Below are 22,105 nucleotides of genomic sequence, written 5' to 3' on the forward strand. Positions count from 1 at the left end.
AGAAACGGAGGCTCAGAGACAGGGCACTAGCCTGATGTCACACAGCAAGCACGTGGCAGAGTCAAGGTTTGCAAGCAGTCTTCCTGACTCAGAAGTTACAGTTTTAACCACTAGTGAAAAGTGAAAGTGAAAGTGGCTCAGTCGTGTCCGATTCTTTGGGACCCCACAGACTGTAGCCTGCCAAGCTCCTCTGTCCATGGAATTCTCCAAGCAAGAATCCTGGACTGGGTGGCCCTTCCTTTCTCCAGGGGATCTTCCCAACTCACGGATTGAACCCAGGTATCCCACATTGCAGGCGGATTCTTTACCATCTGAACCACCAGGGAGGCCCTTTAACCACTAGGAGACCCTACAATTTCAGAGCCAACAGGTTACACTTGAACTCCTCAATTTTATGGTGGAAGCCGAGGCTGATAGGAAAGACGGGGCCATGACACAAATCCAAGTTTCTAGATTCCTTATCCACCAACACAACACTTTCTCAGGTAAAAGTACTTTGGGAAAAGGAGTGAGGAGCAAGGAGGGAAAACTCTTTAAAAGCCATCTTTTATTCTCAAGACAATTTCTGGATCCGTTCCATCTCAGTTATCCATTGCCGTAAGAAATAGCCCCTAAACTTAGCAGCTTAAGACACGGGAAGTCACACACTGTCACTTCTGCCAAGCTCTACTGGTCACAACACAGACCACACTTGGTAAAAAGTATGGGAGGGGACTACCTAAGGTTAATGGAGAAGTGGAGATCACTGGGGACCATCTCGGAAGCTGCCGACCCTACACCCACGGCCCCTGCCCTTCCTCGGTTCCAAGAGGTCTGCCCAACAGCCCGACAGCTTGGACTGCAGGTTCCCTGGGCAGGGAGTCTTTGCAGGTGTGAGTTTCTCCACCTGTGAGAACAGTGGGATCCCAGTTACCAACCGCCGTTCCTCCAGTTGTTTAATGAAAGCTTTCTAGCCATGTTACTCTCATTGGCCCCAGGAGCTGCCTTGCCTACTCCTGCCTGAAAACATGGTCATGTCGATGTGGAGACCGGCTCTGATACTCGAGACCCTGCTTTAGATCACAGCTTCTAAAAGGTGTGGCTAACACCCGCTCCTCTTCCCACACGGTGATGGTGACTCAGGGTGACCACTAACCAGCATGGAGTGTGGACCCTGAGGTGCCACCGCCTGCATCCTCAGATTTCCCTGCCTCACCTGATTCCAGGTTGCCCTTCCCGCCACGTCCATCAGCCAGGCATCTGGTCCCTGGGAGATGCTGGGTAGAAGGCTGCAGACCACCTGGGTGCAGAGAGCAGGCCTTTTGGGCGCATCCTAAAAACTCTCCGTGAAAGCTTCCTGTTGCCATAGTAACGTGTTGACATGGGAATTAACATGGGTCCCTTGCTAGCCAAGAAAACCAAGCTTTTAAAACCCATTCCTCTCTTTCAAATAGATAAGAATTCCTAGGAGGCCTTTGGAGGACATCAAAGCCTCTTTTTCAGGTGTTGAGGAAATGCTCGTTAAAAATTACTGTGAAATGAGTGCAGCCCTAATCAGGGAGATGGTGGAGGGTTTGGAGCTCTTAGAGGAATTAGAGGCATCAGCTTAGAGCCAAGGCAACTTAAAAAAAAAAAAAAAAGCTTTCTGAGATATAATTTGCACAGCACAGTCCACCCATTTAAAGGTATGCAATTCCATGGTTTTTTAATACACTTAGAATTGTAAAGCCATCCCCACAATGCAGAGACCTGGGTTCGATCCCTGGATCAGGAAGATCCCCTGGAGGTAGGGCACGGCAACCCACTCCAGTATTCTTGCCTGGAGAATCCCCTAGGCAGAGGAGCCTGGCGGGTTATAATCCATTAGGTCGCAGGGAGTCAGAGGTGACTGAGCACAGAATTGTAAAGCCATCCCCACAGTCAATTTTAGGACTTTTTATCACTCCTCCTGAAAAGAAACCCCCATCCCTTCAGCAGTCACTCTCATTTCTCCCCCACTGTCCTTCCTCAGCCCCCAGTGATCTATTTTCGGTCTGTGTAAATTTCTCTATTCTGGACAATTCCTAGAAATGGAATCATACAATACGTGGTCTTTTGTGACTGGTTCCTTTCAGTGTTTTTATTCTTCTTTGCTTCCTTAAGCTTCTCCATGGTTTCTCTGACAAAGGCATCTCCATTCTCTTTAAGAACAATTTGCTATGTCTGGAGGTACAGCTGCCAAATTAGCCACCGGGGTTGGAGATGGATGGAAGGAGGCAGGTTCTTCTGAGGCCACAAACCCTGGCCCTTCACGTTCGTCCATGAGGTTTCCCTTCGAGAGATACAAACCATGTGTGAAGGGAATTTTGGTCGCTGGCAGCAGGGAGCTGAGTGTCAGAATGACACAGGCCACGGATGGATGGCCTTGGCCCAGCCTGGTGGATAAAACACTGACTGTGAACACTGATCTGGGTTCAAATCTGAACTCCACCATGTCCCAGCTATGCAACTCAGGCGACTGATTCCACCTGCCCAAGCCTGTTTCTCTAGCTGTAAAGTGGGGCTAACAATAACACCTATATCAGGACTGCATGCGAAAAGAATGGGCTTCCTAGGTGGCTGAGTGGTTAAGAATCTGTGTGCCCGTGCAGGAGATGCCAGAAACTCGGGTTCAATCCCTGGGTTGGGAAGATCCCCTGGAGGAGGAACTGCAACGCACTCCAGTATTCTTGCCTGGAGAATCCCATGGACAAGGAGCCTGGTGGGCTACAGTCCATGGGGTTGCAAAAGTCAGACACGACTGAGCGACTAAGCACGCACACATGCACACACCGGAGAAGAAACCCCATCATGCTTTTAGCCCATCTGTGAATCATCTGTTTTATGATTTTGTTGTTGTTGTTTAGTTACTAAGTCGTGTCCAGCTCTTTGTGAACCCACGGACTGCAGCAGGCCAGGCTCCCCTGTCCTCCACTATCTCCTGGAGTTTGCTCAAATTCATGTCCATTGAGTCAGTGATGCTATCCAACCATCTCATCCTCTGCCGCTCCCTTCTCCTCCTGCCTTCCATCTTGAATCATCTGTTCTATGATTTACTTTTTTCCCTTCCAGTTTTTGACCGTACCCCATGAAATGTGGGATCTTAGTTCCCTGACCAGGGATTGAACCCACAGCCCGTGCAGTGGAAGGCAGAGTCTTAACCACTGGACTTCTCATCCTTTAAACACAGAGTTTCATCCTAAGGCAGTGATATTGGTGACATCATGGGATTCAAAGGGGTTTTCCCTAACATACACTATGCTACTGCTAAGTCACTTCAGTCGTGTCTGACTCTGTGCGACCCCATAGACGGCAGCCCACCAGGCTGCCCCTTCCCTGGGATTCTCCAGGCAAGAACACTGGAGTGGGTTGCCGTTTCCTTCTCCATACACTATAATGGTACTTAAAAAGTGATCGTCCCAGAAATTAAATTTCTTAAACAAGGCCAGGAATTTTTGTGTATTTTGCTTTCTGACAGAGCTCCAGCCCAGTGCCTGGCACACCGCAGATGCTTAGCAAAGGTTTGTTGAATGAATAAATGAACCAATGACCTTAAATCATCCTCCGTGCTTTGGGGAACATGGAGACCATGCATAGGAAGTGTGCTTGGCTTTTGGCCCAAGGTGAACATTTGATAAATGTTGGCTATAATGATTATGAGCTGGGACAGCCAGAGGAACCAGGGTCCTTGGGCAGGAAGCCCACCTGCCCTGACCCCAGCCCCCAAGCAGCCATCTTCCTGCCCCTTTGGTGAGGGGGGGAAGGAGATGGGACTCAAATCCACTGAACCCAAGACAACTTTTGTTTCCTCTGAGTCCTCGATCTGGATGGCTGGACTGAGCTGAACCTTGACAACGGGAGAGCAGCCATGACATCTCGATGGAGATGTTCACGGTCTACGAGGGCTCAGGGTACACAGCGGCCAGACCAGTCCTCGGCCACTATTTATTATCGTTGCAGACACTTTTCTGAAAGAGACGGCAGGAGTTCGGGCACATCACTGCTTCCAGCTGTCCCCCGTGAATGCTGTGTGCTCACTGGGTTTCCAGGAACATAAAACCCGCTGTCAATGGACTTGCCCAGAGCCTGCATTCGCTGCGTTTTTGTTCTTGTTTAGTTATTACATTAAGTCTCCTGTGATTACAGAGCCGACAGCTGGTAAGGATTTGCATATGGCATGAAATTAAGTTAGTTCATTTTAATGTCTAAACTGAGCAGGGTGTGAATTTGTCTGGTGGAAACTCTGTCTCCCTTATCTGTGTTTGCACATCTGCTTTGGGCACTAGCTTCTGAGGTCTTCAAGTCTCGTTTCTCCTCACTGTGCCCAGGCAGGACAGGGGGTTGGCTGCCCCTGCGAGAATTCCAGAAGGGATTTCTGCACTTGGGGCTTAGAACGTTCTCTTTTACATTTCAGGAGGAATTACGACTTAAGGGCTACTGGGAAGCGAGTTAGAGTTCTGGTTCCCCAGCTTTGCATCTTTTATGGCTGTGTGGCCTTGGGCAAGTCACTGTCCCTCTCTGGGCCTCAGTTTCTCCACCTGTCAAATGAGGGGTTGGAAGTAACATTTCACTGTGTGGGACCAGGACGGATATTGTACAGCGTTTAGCATCCTTGGTCCTTGGGTGTCATAGGCCAACAGTCCCCCACCACCAACCCCAATCACTGCCAACCCCAAAACCCCTGTGCACGTTTCCTGATGCCTCCGCAGCCATCGCGGTCAGTGCTCTGTGCACCTCCCTGGTCCCTTTCCTGTTTTCACATGCACTGCCTTCCAGAAGTCTCCAACGACCAGCACCTGTGCCCTTTACTGGCACACTACCCTCATGCTGCCAGAATCCATTCTGCTGGGAATTTAGGTTTCCCTACCCCCCGGGCGCCCTTAGTCAATGACACAGAGGTGTGGTGTCGGGGGCGGGGCGTAAATACTTCAGCTCCCTCGCCTCTGACCTGGGGCAGCTGCAGTGTCCCCAGTCCTCCCTGGGGGATCGAGTGCAGGCTACCCTCCGTGTGACTGTGCCCAGGGATAAATCCATGCACCTACGGGCAGTTAATCTTTGACAAAGGTGGCAAGAATATGCAATGGAGAAGAGACAACCCCTTCAACAAGTGGTGCTGGGAAAGCTACGTGAACACAGTGAAATGTGAAGATTCCCTTGCATTGTACACAAAAGCAAACTCAACATGGTTTAAAGACCTCAATGTTGGACAACACCACAAAACTAGGAGAGAACAGAGGCAAGACATTCTTTTGACGTAAATCATAGCAATATTTCCTTAGATCAGCCTCCTAAGGCAAAAGAAATAAAAACAAAAATGAACAAATGCAATCTAATCGGACTGGTCGGGGAACCAGATCCCGCATGCTACAACTAAGACCCGGCACAGCCAGATAAATAAATATTAAAGAAGAGACAATCAACAAAATGAAAAAAACCCTACAGAATGGGAGAAAATATTTACAAACAACACAACTGAGAGGGTGTTAATTTCCAGAATACATTAATACAAACAGTTCAGTATCAAAAATCTCAAACAACTCAATCAAGAAATGAGCAGAAGACCTATATAGATATTTTTCCAAGGAAATAATATGTGTTGGAGAGGATGTGGAGGAAAGGGAACCCTTGTACATTGTCTTTGGGAATGTGAACTGGTGCAGCCACCATGGAAAACAGTGTGGGGCTTCCTTAAAAAACTAAAAACAGAATTACCACATGAACCAGCAATTCCACGCCCGGATATGTATCCAGAAAAAAAATGAAAACGAATTTGAAAAGATACACGAAAGCAACCCAAGTGCTCATCAACAGACGACTGGCTTAAGAAGATGTGATATATGTGTGTTCAATGGAATATTACTCAGCCATAAAAAAGAATGGAATGTTGCCATTTGCAGCAACATGGATAGGCCTAAAGGTTATTATTAGGCTGAGTGAAACAAGTCAGACAGAGACAAATACTCTATGATATCCCCTACATGTGGAATCTAAAAAAAAAATAATACAAATGAATCTACATACGAAACAACGACTGGGGCCAAAGCCGAGGTCTTTCACCCAAGTGGCAATCAAGCCAAGGGGACTTGGTCTTGGGCTGGGCTTTCCAGAAGGCCCAGAGACAAGGATCTGTGTGTCCCAGGGGAGTGAGCGAGGCAGGGCGAGGACAGGAAGGACACCAGACAAGGTGTAATCTCAGCAAAGCCCCGGGGGGGAAGCCCGGGCGGGTTAGTGACATCCCAGGAAGAGAGCTGGGCTTCCACACTATGGCCCTGACATCAGCTAAGGGCTTTCTGGGAGAAGCGCTCAGGCAGCGCTGGCCCCTGCAAGCAGCAGGGGAGAGCCTCCGGCAGCCGAGGGCGGGGCTGCAAAGAAGAGGCCCCGGGGCTGGCTGGTGGGTCTCACTGGATGGATGCAGGGCCCCACCTCCTCGGGTACAGACCCGGTTGAAGGTGGGAGATGCTGGGACAGACTGGAAAGGCTGCTCTCAAACCCCAGACTGACTTGGTGCTCTCTTGTCTCTGTGTGACCTCGGGCAGGTCCCTGAGCCTGTCTGAGCCCCAGCCTTCTCCTGTGAGAGATGGAGGCATCGTCTGTCCCTCTCCCCAGCCGCCCAGGGCTTGGCAAATCGTAAAACACGACACACATGCAGGATGTTTGCCTTTCTCTGGGTTAAGGATTTCTCTATTTCATGCCTCTGTTCGATATTTTAAATCGAATGGAATTGTGTATTATGTTAGTTTGCCAGGGCTGCCATGACAAAAGACACAGACTGCTGGGGGTGGAGGAGGTAAGGGGAACTTAAACCACAGAAACGCATCTTACTCACAGTTCTGGAGGCTGGCAATCCAAGCTCCGGGTGCGATAGGGCTGGCTCCTCGTGACAGCCCTCTCCTCCGTCTGTGGACGGTGTCCTCTAGCTCTGTTCTCCTTCCTCTGTGCACACAGGGTGGGATGGGGGCTTAGGATCAGTACAGTCTTGTTTTCTATTTGTTTTTTTCTTTTTCTATTTCTTAATGAGCGTAAGATCACTGAATGTGGGTGAGGTGGGGGTTGTGGGAATCAGGCATCGTTACTGAGGTAGGCTGGTTGCACTAATGGTCCCAGTTAACGTTCTACCTGTGTTTATGAAATTCGTTTTCTAAAGCTCAGTCCCCTCCCACTCTGGGTCTGGACCATATGACTTTCTTTGGCCAGCAGCATGTTAGCATTTGTTGCTGTGTAGTTGCTAAGTCGTGTCCCACACTTTGCAACCCTGTGTGGCCTGTAGCCCGCCAGGCTCCTCTGTCCATGGGCTTTTCCAGGCAAGAATACTGGAGTGGGTTGCCATTTCTTTCTCCAGAGGAATCTTCCCTACCCGGGGATCGAACCTGTATCTCCTGCACTGGCAGGCATGTTAGCAAGCAGAAAGCAAAAACAGACTGGAAAAAGTGCTTGCCTATTTCCATGGCTCGGATGGGCTCCTGTAGTCACCATGAGAACATGTCTGGGCTAGCTGGAAATGTGTCCAGGCCAGAATGTGAAAGGCACGTGCATGTGAGAGGCACATAGGAGAGCACCAGGTTGTACCAACTGAGGCCGACAACCAGTTGACCACCAGACATATGGGTGAGGTCGGCTGAGGTCAAACCTGCTAGCCAACCTGCAGACTTGTGAGCAGTAACAGGAAGCGCAGTTGTTTTCAGTCAGTGGGGTTTGGGGATGTTTGTTACACAGCATTATTATAGCAGTAGATAACAGCTATATTTGCACTCTGTACAGACTCCCTCCCTCCTCCTTCAGCTCATATTTACTGAGCATCTGTAAAGTGGCAGGAATACAGTGATGAGCAAAACTAGATACAGTCCTTGCCCTTAGGTAGTTGACAACACTGCTCCCATTTCTGTCACTCACCTTGAAAGACTGAACTCAGTAAGAAGGTGACTTATCTTGTACTCAGAACAACACATTCTGCTCTGGGCTGATCTGGGACGGGCTGTTTCTCACAGCGCGGTCTGTTCCTTCTCTCGTACCCATTTTAATTGGTCCCCAAGCCTCTGCAAAGACCACCACTGGTAGACACAGTTCTTCCCAGTAATGGAAATCCTTTCAAAATGATGTGTTCAACCAGGGTGCTCTTAAGTAATTTATGTAAAGAGTGAGCAATTCCTTGTATTTTTTTTATAAGGTAGGGAGAGTTTTATGCGCGATAAAGTATGATGTATTGTGATAAACGATGCTTTGGTCCGAGGTCTATGCAGAAAAGCCCGGCATTTCTCCGAGTTCTGGGAAATACACTGTAAATAAAAGTGGTGGTTTATTTTTTGGCTGGGCATTTTTTTTCTAATACCGTAAAGAGATGTCAACGCCCATTTCTTAAGGGCGAAATACGAGGCTCTCTTCCCTTCTCACCAGTGAGATGCCTAAGGCTTGCTGAAACCTTTAGATGCTTACTGGAAGCGGGGTCTGGGCTAGAGTATGGGTCACACTGTGGTCCTCATGGCTCCTGCTGGCTCATCCGAGTTCAGGCAAGCTGGGGAAGTTGGCACTCTCTGAGCCTGGGCTCCTGTTGCCCTTTGGATGTCATTCCCCAAACAAGTCGTCTCTGTGATCAGGCTGTGGTCGGCAAATCCCCCTGTAAAAGTAGAAAAGTCGGTCACGGCTCCATTCCTGGCCTCAGTTTCCCTATCTGTACAGCTACCCAGTGATAGTTCACTGCCTCTCTAGCTGTACCCATCTATAAACAAGCCCGGCTGTAATTCCTCCCCCGGCTTTATGCGTTTGTCAAAGACGCATCTTGGAGACAGAAAGACAGAGAGAAATGGGTCTCTCTGGTAGCATTTCAGGCAGCGTGATGGGAAGTGGGAGGCCATTCTGATTTGGCGCGTGCTCAGGGAATGCTGCTGCTGGCTTCTCAAATGTGTTATGTGGGGTGGGGTCCTAGGGCTTTGATGAGCTCCCTAAGCTGGCAAAGTTCCCCTTCCAGGCTTCACTTTCCATTAGACGGAGCCAGCAGTTCTTGCTTTGCTGTTCTCATTGACCCAGTGCCATGGTCAAGTGAGATCCAGGACGTGGGTGTAGGATGAGAGCCTGAAGCGCCACAAAGCCCACCGCCACCTTCCTTGACCTCGTGTTGTTTGAAGCCACTGCTGCTGGCTGCAATGGCTGGGTGAACGTCTTCGGTATTGATACGGCCACAAAGAGCCCAGGCCGTTAAGAAGCGCTCTACCAAACATGAATTACGACACCCAAGTCCCATTGAGCTAGGGCTGAATGTGGCTATTTCCCTGGGCCCAGGAACCATTTCTGGGAAATGGGAACCTGGATGGTGTTTTATCAAACATTTATGGCTATTGGTTTGGGGGGTGAGTTTACAAGGTGCTGTAGGCTGCGCATCGGGAAATTAAATTTCTTGCATTTTTGACTCAATCCTAATCACGCCGCCAGCCATGGGATTTATGAGGCTGTAAAATTTTAAGCCTGGTGCGGGCTGGAGGCCCCGCTGATGGCTTCCAGCCTGGGTCTTTGACAAGAGGTATCCGCCAGGAGCTGGGGGGCTCAGCGGCCCGTGGGTTCAACCACCCCCTGGCAGGCACCTGCTGTGTGCTGGGTGCTGGGAGTGAGCAGCACAGATTGGGAGACCTGCTCTCTTGCTGCCTCCAGCTTCCTCACTGGCATGGCCAAATGATTCCGCAAGTAAACACACAAGTGCAAACCGTGATTAAGGGAGTGAGGGGACGTTCCAGATGATCTGGAAAGGAAGAGCGGGTTGAACAGGGGACCCCACAAAGATATGTCCATGTCCTAATCCCAGGAAGCTCTGAAGGAGAATGTATTTGGGGGAAAAAGTAGGGGGTCTTTGCAGATGGAATCAGGTTAAAGATCTTGAGATGAGATTTTCCTGGATTTTCCAGGTGGGTCTTAAAATCCGATGACAAGTGACCTTATAAGAGAGAAGGGGAGGGACTACCCTGGTGGTCCAGTGGCTAAGACTCTGAGCTCCCAATGCGACCCAGGTTCGATTCCTAGACATCTGGTTCCCTGCCTAGGAAAGTACACAATTAGGGACTAGTTATGTCTATGCCGCAACTAAGAGGTCTCATCCCACAACGAAAGGTTCTGAGTGCTGCAGCTAAGACCTGGTGCAGCCAAATAAATACATACATAAATAACTATTTCAGAGAGAGCACGAGAGAAGGGGAGGAGGACACGTGAGGGTAGGGACAGAGGACAGAGTGATGCAGGCCGAGTCCAAAGGACACTTGGAGCCACCAGAAGCTGGGAGAGGCAGGCGAGAATTCTTGCCTAGAGACTCAGAGAGGTCAGGGCCCTGCTGACACCTTGATCTCAGACTTCTGCCCTCCAGGATTGTGGGTGATTGAATTTCTATTGTTTGAGGCCATCAAGTTTGGGGTGCTTTGTTATGACCCATGCAAACTAATATAGGTATAACATAATTATGACCTGCTTTGGGAAATCAAGGAAGGCTTCTGTGAGGAAGTGACTTCTGAGCTGGCAAATGTAGTTTAAGTAGGAGTTCAGTGGTGAAAGGGTTTGAGCTGGAGGTGAGGGTGGTGACATGGAGGGGAGAAGTGTTTTGGGAAGAAACAGCATGTGAAAAGGCCCCTGAGCTGGAGGAACTGACTGTGCTCCATCCACAGCCCCTCCTGTCCATTCTGTCAGTTTTTCAGAAGTATCCCACTCTATCCCACCTCAGGACCTCTGCACTTGCTGTTCCCTCTTTCTTCCAGGCTTTTGACCCATCTGCTTCATCCTTCAGAGTTCAGCTGAAAGGAAATTTTTGGTGAAGCTTTTCATGATCACTCTAACTAAACGCATTTCCTCCTTCCTTCTTCCTCCCTTCATCAATTTGTCTCCCTTACAGCATTTAAAATAGCAGTGATGAGAATAGCTAAGGCTAAAATAGCTCTCACTATGTCTGATGCACTCTGCTAACTGCTTTACATGTATTATCTCATTTAATTTTTCCAACTCTGCTAGGGGACAAATACTATTTTTCCATGGTTGTTAAATTCCCATTCTACTGACTGTGAAACTGAGGCATAGAGAGTGTAGGTGACATGATCATAAGAGTTGGAACTGGGATTTGAATCCAAGCCGACTGGTTGTAGAGCTTGCATTCTTGGGAACGATGTCATACTCATCAAAATCTGGACCTGGCTGTTTCTTGTTTGTGGTCACTCTTCCCCACTGGACTACAGACTCCAGGAGGTGTGGTTCCGGATGCTTCTTGCTCACTAATGTGCCCCAGAGCTCAGTGTGGCCAGGGCTCATGTTCAGCAAACCCTTGGCAGCTGCCTCCTGCCTTCTGGACTTCGAGAGCCTTGACCCGTCCTGACTGCAGGGTCCTCACCCCTTCACTGTCAGATTCACCTGGGACAGTGATGGGCCCTAGGGAGCATTGGTCGTGCACTCGGATTCCTGCCTGTCTCACAGTCTTCAAGGGAAGCCGTGTGGCCCTTCTCAGCCTCCTGTCTCCTCCATCCTGGCAGGTGGTGGGAGGAGACCCAGATGCAATGTTGCCAAGAGGCACAGAGGGTCACTGCTGCCCCAGAAACCTGCCCTCACCGCCCTGGCTGGGCTGCTGGGTGTGAGGGGTTGGCAGGACTGAAGCTCGGAGACCACTCTGGGGGTTCCAGCTGTTGTGGGCAGAGCTTGGATATCCAGATGGAAGGCCCCCATCTTCCAGGAAGCCTGGATGTGCCGCTGCAGGTGTCCTGAAGCATCAGTCCCATATCCATGGCAACCACGCTGAAAAGCGGTGGTTACCGCCTGGCCGTCCACGTCTCACTCAAGCCGATTATCCGTGGTGCAGTCAGCTGTGGCCCGGCTGGCCTGCGCTGCTCCACGCCTTTGGCCACCAGGCACCAGCAGGGTATCGGGGGCGTTCTTTTCTCCTGCCGATGGCTGAAGCTCATTTTAAGTCTTTGCCTGTGGCGTGTTCACTAGCATCCTGTTGGCACGAGAGTCACATGACCAAGCTCACGATCGGTGGTGGGGGAGGGCAAATTAACTGCCTCTTGTGGGAGGAACCTGGCAGAGGGCTAATGTCTCAGTACTTCTGTCTGCTGCGTGTGTGCCCAGAGGCCCCCGAGGTGAAGAAATGCACGCAGATGACGGAAGACAGCCGCGGAGCCTCGCACACGTGCAGGGGCCAGGCCACCTGTGCTGGCCACTGAGAGTGTCCGCTGTCACCATCGATTAAGGACAAGAGGGGATACTGGTTTGGAGGTGGGGCAACAGGGGCCGACTCCCTGGGATTTAGATCTTGAACACAAAGACCAAAAAAAAAAAAAAACAAAAACAAAAAAACAACAACACACCACCAACCAGAGTTCATTCATCTTCAGGGAGATGACCCAAATGTGTCCCATTAGTTTCTGCACTTATGATATGTCCCCTCTGTCTCCCTGAGCTGCCCTCTGGAACATGGAGTTTCAGCTTTTCCTTCTATTTTCATTCATTCACCAGGATTTACTGAGCATATACTATGTTCCCTGGCAAGCCACTGCCAGCAACCGAAGGGTGCTGATGGATGTGGGGTGATCCTCTTCTTGCACCCCAGCACTTTGTTTAACCCCAGAAGAGAAAGTGAGTCACCCAGACTTTGGAAATGAATGTAGATTGGCCCTGTGACACAGAATGCCTGGGTTCTTTATTTTCTCAGATCAAGGGAAAGCTGGATTAGCCCTGCCCTGCCTGGCTGGTGAGATGTTCGTAGGGACCTCTCCCTACTCTAGGTATTAAGAGATCAGAGAGGGACTCCCCTGGTGGTCCAGTGGTTAAGAATCCACCTGCCAATGCAGGGGACATGGGTTCAATTCGTGGGCTGGGAAGATCCCACGTGCCATGGAGCAACTGAGCCTGTGCACCACAAATACTGAAGCCTGAGTGCCCTAGAGCCCGAGCTCGGCAATAGAGAGAAGCCACCGCCATGAGAAGCTCGAGCACCGCAACTCGAGAGTAGAGCCCGCTCGCCACACCTAGAAAAAGCTTATGCACTGCACTGAAGACCCAGCACAGCCGGAAATAACTAAAGAAGAGATCAGATCGCTCACGGGTGTCCTACAGAGGTCACTGTGTAGTTTCTCCTTGCCTTGAGCTGTGTGTCTTTTAGGGAATGTCCATGAACTGGCCATGTGATCCTTGGCAAAATGATGACACTGTTGTAATAAACAGGGTTATGCACTGTGTATGCCCAGCTTTATCCCACAGGGCTGAAACTGACCATTTACTTATTGCTTCCCTGGTCAGGCTGGAAGCTTGGTGAGAGCGGACATTCAGCCAGTCTTCCTCAATTTCCATCTGTCCAGCAGTGCCCAGCACCTAGTAGGTTGTTCATAAATGTTTAACGATGGGTGAAGGAAGCCCTGGATTTGAAGCAGAAGCTCTGTGTCTGCTTTACCCTGCTCTGTGGCCGTCAGTAATCCACTTCTCCTCTCTGGGCTTCAGTTTCCCTGCTCATGGAAAAGGCAGGTCGAATTCGATCATCTCCAAGATGTCATCCAGTGCTAAGATTCTCTCTGCACTTAGGGTACAGCATAGGGCTTCACTTCCTAGTCCCTCTGCATTGACCAATCCCTTGTCACTGGGCAGGGTCACGTGACCAATTCTGCCCAATGAGTTGAGGACAGAAACGACAGCAGTCACAGTTTCTGGGCTGGGACCATTTGATTGCTGGTAAACCATGCTCCAGGTGTAGTCTCCCTCTGCCTCGAGGTGGAGACTGCGTCTTGCAAGTGGGGAGGTGGAGCCAAGGTCTTAGTTGAATGGGGGCACAACTGTGAAATAATCTGACTATTAGAAGTAACTCATTTGGGAGATCACTGTTACTGCAGCATAATGTGGCCTGTCCTGCCTGCTACAGTTACTCCTGGTGGTCTGGAAGGGAGTTGCTAGGGAGCACAACGCAAGCAAAGAGACTTTTGAGAAGGTTATTTCATTCCTGGAGGTGAGAGAGGATGGAATAGCAGTGTTCGGTTGAGGAGAAAGGCATGAGTCAGTTGCAGGTTGAAGCTAAGAGGCCATGGCATGCGAATGGATATTAGGGATAGAAGAAAGAATTACTTCTGCTAGGCTTACTTGTGTCTGTACTTGAAGGGCTTTCCAGGCCATGGATTGGGCTGGAGATTCCTCCCACATTCTCATATTAGAGAATGAATTCTGCTCACCTTTTAAGAAGCAGGTCTCTGCTTTCACTTTTCATAAAAGGCAAGGGAAAGCTCACTCTGGAGGGGCCAGGGGCCTAGGCCTGCCTCTCACAGCCACGGTGCTGTTGGCTGGCAGCATCGCCGATTAGAACGGAGCATGACAGGTGCTGGTCAGTTGGCCGCGCAGCAGGCGTTAGGGAAATGGACTTTGGCTTGATTATATTATCTGGCTGTCCCCAAAGAGGTGAGAAAATGGGCCTAAATCCCTCTGGCTTTGTGCCTCGCGCTCTCCCATCCCACACCACCGCCTTGTGTAAGACACGGCTCCATCAGAAAATGGCTTTTTAGAACAGCTGCCGAGAAAATGGGTTAGCCAGGGACAATCTTATTAGAGTGATAACTGTGTCAGGAGACGAGAAAGACAGAGATGCAATTTAGCCCTGTATGTTCTCATTAAAATGACTGTGCATCTTTGTGAAGGACTGCTTTAACAGGACCAAAGAGAGACAAGCCCCGTGGGTGACCCCGGGGACTGGGGGTGGGGGAGGCTCGGTTCACATGGCAAAGGACAGCTGGCTGAGAGTGTCCATTCCAGAGGAATGTGCCCTTGCATTTGTTCCAGCTGCTAGAGCTGAGCTGTGCAATGTGGCAGCGACTAGCCACATGTGGCTATTTGCACTCAAATTTGTTAGTTCAGTTCAGTCGCTCCGTCGTGTCTGACTCTTTGCGATCCCATGGACTGCAGCACGCCAGGCCTCCCTGTCCTTCACCAACTCCCAGAGTTTACCCAAACCCATGTCCATTGTGTCGGTGATGCCATCCAACCATCTCATCCTCTGTCGTCCCCTTCTCCTCCTGCCCTCAATCTTTCCCAGCATCAGGGTCTTTTTAAATGAGTCAACTCTTAGCATCAGGTGGCCCAAGTATTGGAGTTTCAGCTTCAACATCAGTCCTTCCAATGAATATTCAGGACTGATCTCCTTTAGGATGGACTGGTTGGATCTCCTTGCAGTCCAAAGGACTCTCAAGAGTCTTCTCCAACACCACAGTTCAAAAGCATCAATTCTTCTGTGCTCAGCTTTCTTTATAGTCCAACTCTCACATCCATACATGACTACTGGAAAAACCATAGCCTTGACTAGATGGACCTTTGTTGGCAAAGTAATGTTTCTGCTTTTGAATATGCTGTCTAGGTTGGTCATAACTTTCCTTCCAAGGAGCAAGCGTCTTTTAATTTCATGGCTGCAATCACCATCTGCAGTGATTTTGGAGCCCAAAAAAAGTAAAGTCAGCCACTGTTTCCATTGTTTCCCCCTCTATTTGCCATGAAGAGATGGGACCAGATGCCATGATCTTAGTTTTCTGAATGTTGAGCTTTAAGCCAACTTTTTCACTCTCTTCTTTCGCTTTCATCAAGAAGCTCTAGTTCCTCTTCACTTTCTGCCATAAGGGTGGTGTCATCTGCATATCTGAGGTTATTGATATTTCTCCTGGCAATCTTGATTCCAGCTTGTGCTTCTTCCAGCCCAGCGTTTCTCATGATATACTCTGCATATAAATTAAATAAGCAGGGTGACAGTATACAGCCTTAACATACTCCTTTTCCTATTTGGAACCAGTCTGTTGTTCCATGTCCAGTTCTAAGTGTTGCTTCCTGACCTGCATACAAATTTCTCAAGAGGTAGGTCAGGTGGTCTGGTATTCCCATCTCTTTCAGAATTTTCCACAGTTTATTGTGATCCACACAGTCAAAGGCTTTGGCATAGTCAATAAAGCAGAAATAGATGTTTTTCTGGAACTCTCTTGCTTTTTTGATGATCCAGCGGATGTTGGCAATTTGATCTGTGGTTCCTCTGCCTTTTCTAAAACCACCTTGAACATCTGTTCATGGTTCACATATTGCTGAAGCCTGGCTTGGAGAATTTTGATCATTAATTTACTAGTGTGTGCTGCTGCTGCTGCTAAGTCGCTTCAGTCGTGTCCGACTCTGTGCGACCCCATAGACAGCAGCCCACCAGGCTCTGCCATCCCTGGGATTCTCCAGGCAAGAACACTGGAGTGGGTTGCCATTTCCTTCTCCATTGCGTGAAAGTGAAAAGTGAAAGTGAAGTCGCTCAGTTGCGACCGACTCGTGGTAACCCCATGGACTGTAGCCCACCAGGCTCCTCCATCCATGGGATTTTCTAGCAAGAGTACTGGAGTGGCTTGCCATTGCCTTCTCCTCCTAGTGTGTGAGATGAGTGCAATTGTACAGTACTTTGAGCATTCTTTGGCATTACCTTTCTTTGGGATTGGAATGAAAACTGACCTTTTCCAGGCCTGTAGCCACTGCTGAGTTTTCCAAATTTGATGACATATTGAGTGCAGCACTTTCACAGCATCATCTTTTAGAATTTGAAATAGCTCAACTGGAATTCCATCGCCTTCACTAGCTTTGTTCATAGTGATGCTTCCTAAGCCCCACCTGACTTTTCATTCCAGGGTGTCCAGCTGTAGGTGAGTGGGAGTGATCACACTCTCGTGATTATCTGGGTCGTGAAGATCTTTTCTGTACAGCTCTTCTGTGTGTTCTTGCCACCTCTTCTTAATATCTTCTGCTTCTGTTGGCCCATATAATTTCTTTCCTTTATTGAACCCATCTTTGCATGAAGCGTTCCCTTGGTATCTCTGATTTTCTTGAAGAGATCTCTAGTCTTTCCCATTCTATTGTTTTCCTCTATTTCTTTGCATTGATCACTGAGGAAGGCTTTCTTATCTCTCCTTGCTGTTCTTTGGAACTCTGCATTCAGATGCTTATGTCTTTCCTTTTCTCCTTTGCTTTTCGCTTTTCTTCTTTTCACAGCTATTTGTAAGGCCTCCTCAGACAGCCATTTTGCTTTTTTGCATTTCTTTTTCTTGGGGATGGTCTTAACCCCCTGTCTCCTGTACAATGTCATGAACCTCCGTCCATAGTTCACCAGGCGCTCTATCTATCAGATCTAGGCCCTTACATCTATTTCTCACTTCCACTGTATAGTCATAAGGCATTTGATTGAGGTCATACCTGAATGGTAAAAGGGAATAAAATGAAAACTTGCGTCAGCCGGCTGCTCCAGCCACCTGTTAAGTGTTCACCAGCCACGTGTGGTTAGTGGCTCCCCTACTGGGCAGCACAAGACCCACTGCATCTCCATCGCTGCAGAAGGTTCTGTTGGGTAACTGCGGTGTCAACTGTCAGGGAGGCTTACGATGGAAGACACGGAAATAACAGGAAAAGGGGAGGTTGAACCTCCCTGGTGGTCCAGTGGTTAAGAATCCACCTGCCACTGCAGGGGACCTGGGTTAGATCCCTGGTCCGGGAAGACTCCACATGGTACAAGGAGCAATACCCATGGGCCACAAGTACGGAGCCTGCGTGCTGCAGCAACGGAAGCCCACGCACCCTAGAGCCTGCGCTCTGCAACGAGAGAAGCCACCGCAAAAGCACGGGGCACCGCGTCTGGAGAGTAGCCCCCTCTCGCCACAACCAGAGAAAACCACCATGCAGCAATGCAGACCCAGTGCAGCCAAAATCAATCAGTAACATTGAGAAAAGGAATGAGACCATGTCCAGGATTTTTGCGTTGATTTAAAATCAAACCCACATTCTAGACACATGCATATACGCGTGTACATGTCTACGTACACCTGTGTTTCTAGATTTTTTGTCCTATGTATTGAAAACCGTGAAGTCACATTAATACCTCTGATTCTAACCCATCACTGTGGAGTGCACGCTGGTTTTCTCTCTGTATTTGTAACTTTCTTCTCTGGTGGTGAGAAATCTGACTGCTCTTATCCTCAATGTATTGTTTGATCAACAAAACAATTCTCCCATTACAGCCGCCACACCTACTTTGCATGGATGTCCTGGTCACCCTAACCTCATGCCAATGCCCTCCTCGTCCTGCTTAGGATCCGACGGCAATTATTATTATTGCTGTTGTTATGATCACCCTTAGTAGATCGACGGGACAGAGGAATAGATGGGGGCTGCTCCCATTGAGACAACCTGCTTTGATCTGGCCAAAGGAGCCCATCCAAGAGGCTCATGGGAGCCTGTCTTTTATATTCATAAGATGCTTCTCTATAGCCCCCGCTAAGAGGTCAAAGTAATTAAAAATCCTTCATAATTACCCAGTGTTCAGAAACTGATGGCTGGTTCCAAGAGCCTTGCTTTTTATTCTGTTTCACCTCCCCCACAGAAATCTAGGGGAGAGAAAGCAAGTAGCAGCTGATATGATCCCCCACTCACTTTCTATAAAGAGGAAAATTAGCTGCGCTAATAATCATGAATATTAATGTATAGCAATTTCACTCAATTAAAATGATGATCTATAATTCTGCCTCACAGCTTTATGGAGGCCATTTCAATGACTCCTGAGTGGAGTTTTGGGTACTTTTCAGAGTTCACGGGTTTAGCTGAACTCTCTCACCCCCATCACTGGCTTCCACGTAGGACCGACAACATACTCTTCCCTGACCAAGTCACTCAACCCTCACAGCACACATTTTCTCTGTTTCTAGGCTCCAGGATGTATCACTGTCATGGCAAGGGCATGCGATTCTGCATAGCTTCTGATTGTGATACCGTTTTTCCTGAAAACCACTACCCCTGCTGCTCCTCTGATGCACAGGGTCCCTCGGATATGTATCCTTCCCTAGTGCCCTAGTGACTCAGATGGTAAAGAATCTGACTGCAATGCAGGAGACCTGGGTTCAATCCCTGGGTCAGGAAGATCCCCTAAAGAAGGGAATGGCTACCTACTCCAGTATTCTTGACTGGAGAATTCCATAAACAGAGAAGCCTGGCAGGCTACAGTCCCTGGGATCACAAAGAGTCGGACACGACTGAGTGAAGTAGCCATATTTATTCAGTGAAGTTCTACCTTCTCTGGGCAGAGCTGGCAGGCCAAAGGGGGTGGGGCACCCCTAGCTCCAGCTGGGCCAATTAGAGCATGAAGCTTCCCTGGGATTTTGGCATCAGGACTAAGAAGGTCCAGTGTCAGAGGATGACTTTGATCAAAACTAGAAAACTTAGGAGCTGTAGGCAGCTATCTGCTCTTCCATCACACAAACTGGGTATCCCAGGGGCCAAGAGAGAAACAGCCTGAGATCTGGACATCTGGAGGGCTTCCTGCCTCCCCTGGGTCCTGGCGTGTCCCACCTCGGGTTCCTTGAAACACTTCTGTATCCTTGTACCCAAGCCCCCTTTCATTCCTAGCATTAGATGTAGAAGGCCTCTGTTACCTGCGTCCAGAGAGCCCCAAAGCTAACACAGCTGTCAACAGCCAGGCGTCTGTTCTTCCTTCTGAGACTTGAGCGGGCATTCCTGGTAATCTGCACTGTTCAAAGAGCCACAGTCTCCACCAGAAGAAAGCCCCAGGCTGGGCCAGGGAACGGAGCAGCAGTCATAGCCTCCAGCCCTCAGGTTCTATTCCTATCTACCCAGGGACAATTGTGTTAAAAGAGAGGAGAAAAATAAGACAACATAAATCAGGCCAGTGGAGAAGATCACTCAGAAGGTTTGGTGGTTTTGATGCCAAACAGTGGGTTGCCTGACATGTTATGTTTCAGCTGGTGGTTTGGGGTTCTTGTAGACACAGCTGCTCTGTGTCAACGGCGCTCTGCTGTTTTCCTGTGTGCCCTGTCACTCTCTCAGAGAAGGCAATGGCACCCCACTCCAGTACTCTTGCCTGGAAAATCCCATGGACGGAGGAGCCTGGAAGGCTGCAGTCCATGGGGTCGCAAAGAGTTGGACACGACTGAGCGACTTCACTTTCACTTTCCACTTTCATGCATTGGAGAAGGAAATGGCAACCCACTCCAGTGTTCTTGCCTGGAGAATCCCAGGGATGGGAGAGCCTGGTGGGCTGCCGTCTATGGGGTTGCACAGAATAAGATACTACTAAAGCGACTTAGCAGCAGCAGCAGCAGCAGCAGCAGCACCTGTCACTCTCTAGCTCCTGACCCTGCTCTATTCTTCTGAGCACTCAGCCCTGCCTGGTACTCTAATACCTATTTGTTAGTTCATTACGCGTTGATCATCTCCCTCGACTAGAGCAGAGACCTTGTCTATCTTGCTCCGTTCTGTACACAGTATCTAGAACAGGGTCTGGCACATACCAGGTAACTAACAAACATTTTGAACCGTGGTGCTGGAGAAGACTCTTACAAGTCCCTTGGACAGCGAGGAGATCAAACCAGTCAATCCTCAAGGAAATCAACCTTGAATATTCATTGGGAGGACTGGTGCCAAAGCTGATGCTCCAGTACTTTGGCCACCTGATGCAAGGAGCCGACTCATTGGAAAAGACCCTGATGCTGGGAAAGATTGAAGGCAGGAAGAGAAGGGGATGACACAGGATGAAGTGGTTGGATGGCATCACTGACTCAATGGACATGAGTGTGAGCAAACTCCAGGAGACAGGGAAGCCTGGTGTGCTGCAGTCCATGGGTGTCAAAGACCTGGACGTGACTTAGTGGCTGAATAACAACGGCAACAAGTATTTGCAGGATGAAGAAATGACTGAATGAACAAATGAATGGGTGAATTTTACCTCTCTTTGGTAAACCCCAAGCAGAGGCTCTGGCTACTGACCAAATATACCACAGATGAATGAATTTTTGTTTGTTTGTTTTGTTTAACCTTCTTCCTGGTACCCAAGAGCCACTCATAAGGACAAGCTACTTTTCCTGGGTTCAGGCAGAGAATGTGGCTTGGAACTTAGCCTTTTGATCCAGCACACCTAGGTCTGAATCCCAGCTCTGCCACATGAGCTGTGTGCCCAGGGGGTAAGCTACTAAACCTCTCCAAGTTGCATTTCTTCATCTTTGAATGGGGGAATGATAATAGTTTCTGACTCATCAGGTTATTGTGCAAACTCAATGAGCCAATGAATGTCAGTTTCTTAGTCCTGTAACTGGCATATGGTACTTGCTCAATAAATGTGAGTTATTATTATAGCTCCACTAAGAGATATCACCCTGCATTGGTGAACAGCACTGATTCATTGGTTCATCAGTCCATGAACTGATTAGTTAATTCATCAACATGTTTCGAGTATTTGTGTGTGTTAGGATCCAAGGATGTGAATTAGGGAGCAAGATGGTTTGCCTCTCCCAAGGAGAATAAGCATCATAGGAGAGAACTCAGAGATGATCAAAGGCCCGGCTGTCTCCGTGACTCTGGGGCCTCCAACACAGGTCTTGGAGGTAGGATCCAAAGTGATGCTGGGGGATTTAGAGAAATCTTGGAGTGGGGAGACATGGGTCCAGTTCTGGTTCCAACTTGCTGTTTAAACTTGGCACATGGGGACTTCCCTGGTGGTCTAGTGGTTAAGACTTCATGCTGATGCTTCCAATGCAGGGGGCACAGGGTTCAATCCCTGGTTAGGGGATCCCATGCACTGCCTCATGCAGCCAAAAAAAAAAAACCTATGTTTTTCTTAAACTTGGGAAATGTCCATCATCTTGCCTAATCCATTTTCTCACCCCCAAAATGTGGGTGAGATCAGTTGGCTTCAAGCCTGATGTACATCAGAATTATTTTTTTGGCGGGGATGTTAAAATACACAATACAGGCCTCTGCTCTGCAGAAAGTGATTCAGATATTGGAAGGACTGAGGCTCCAGGTACAGCCTGACACATCCCTTGGGACACACTCTGAGGAACTGTGAAATCAACAATAAAGTTTCCTCCCTGTGGTTTGGCATTCTTAAATACAGCATACTGTCCCCCTTGAGGATAAGGTATAGGAACTGGCCTGATTTTTCCTCCTCCCTCTCAGCACAACCTTTAGCTCCCCAGGGAGCTTTCCATGGTCCTGAAGTCAGTCCTGGACTAACTTTCTTGTTTTCTTGTAGAAATTTCCCCAGTTGGCATCCTCTGGGTTGCTGTTCCTTTACGAAAGGAGGTTGAATCAACGTGAAGGTCTCCTCCGC

At 48.9% G+C, this 22,105-nt stretch overlaps 1 long non-coding RNA gene across 1 annotated transcript; it reads right to left on the reverse strand.

Annotated features, from left to right (window-relative positions):
* Positions 1 to 282: 282 nt before the first annotated feature.
* Positions 283 to 22,095, reverse strand: LOC132342635 (uncharacterized). The gene is made up of 4 exons (XR_009491100.1): positions 22,010 to 22,095; positions 8,428 to 8,608; positions 6,824 to 6,930; positions 283 to 2,290 (listed from the first exon to the last, which is right to left on the reverse strand). It is a non-coding gene; the product is annotated as an uncharacterized lncRNA (long non-coding RNA).
* Between the last annotated feature and the right edge of the window lie 10 nt (positions 22,096 to 22,105).

The sequence above is a fragment of the Bos taurus genome, chromosome 17, assembly GCF_002263795.3.
Source record: "Bos taurus isolate L1 Dominette 01449 registration number 42190680 breed Hereford chromosome 17, ARS-UCD2.0, whole genome shotgun sequence".
NCBI lineage: Eukaryota > Metazoa > Chordata > Mammalia > Artiodactyla > Bovidae > Bos > Bos taurus.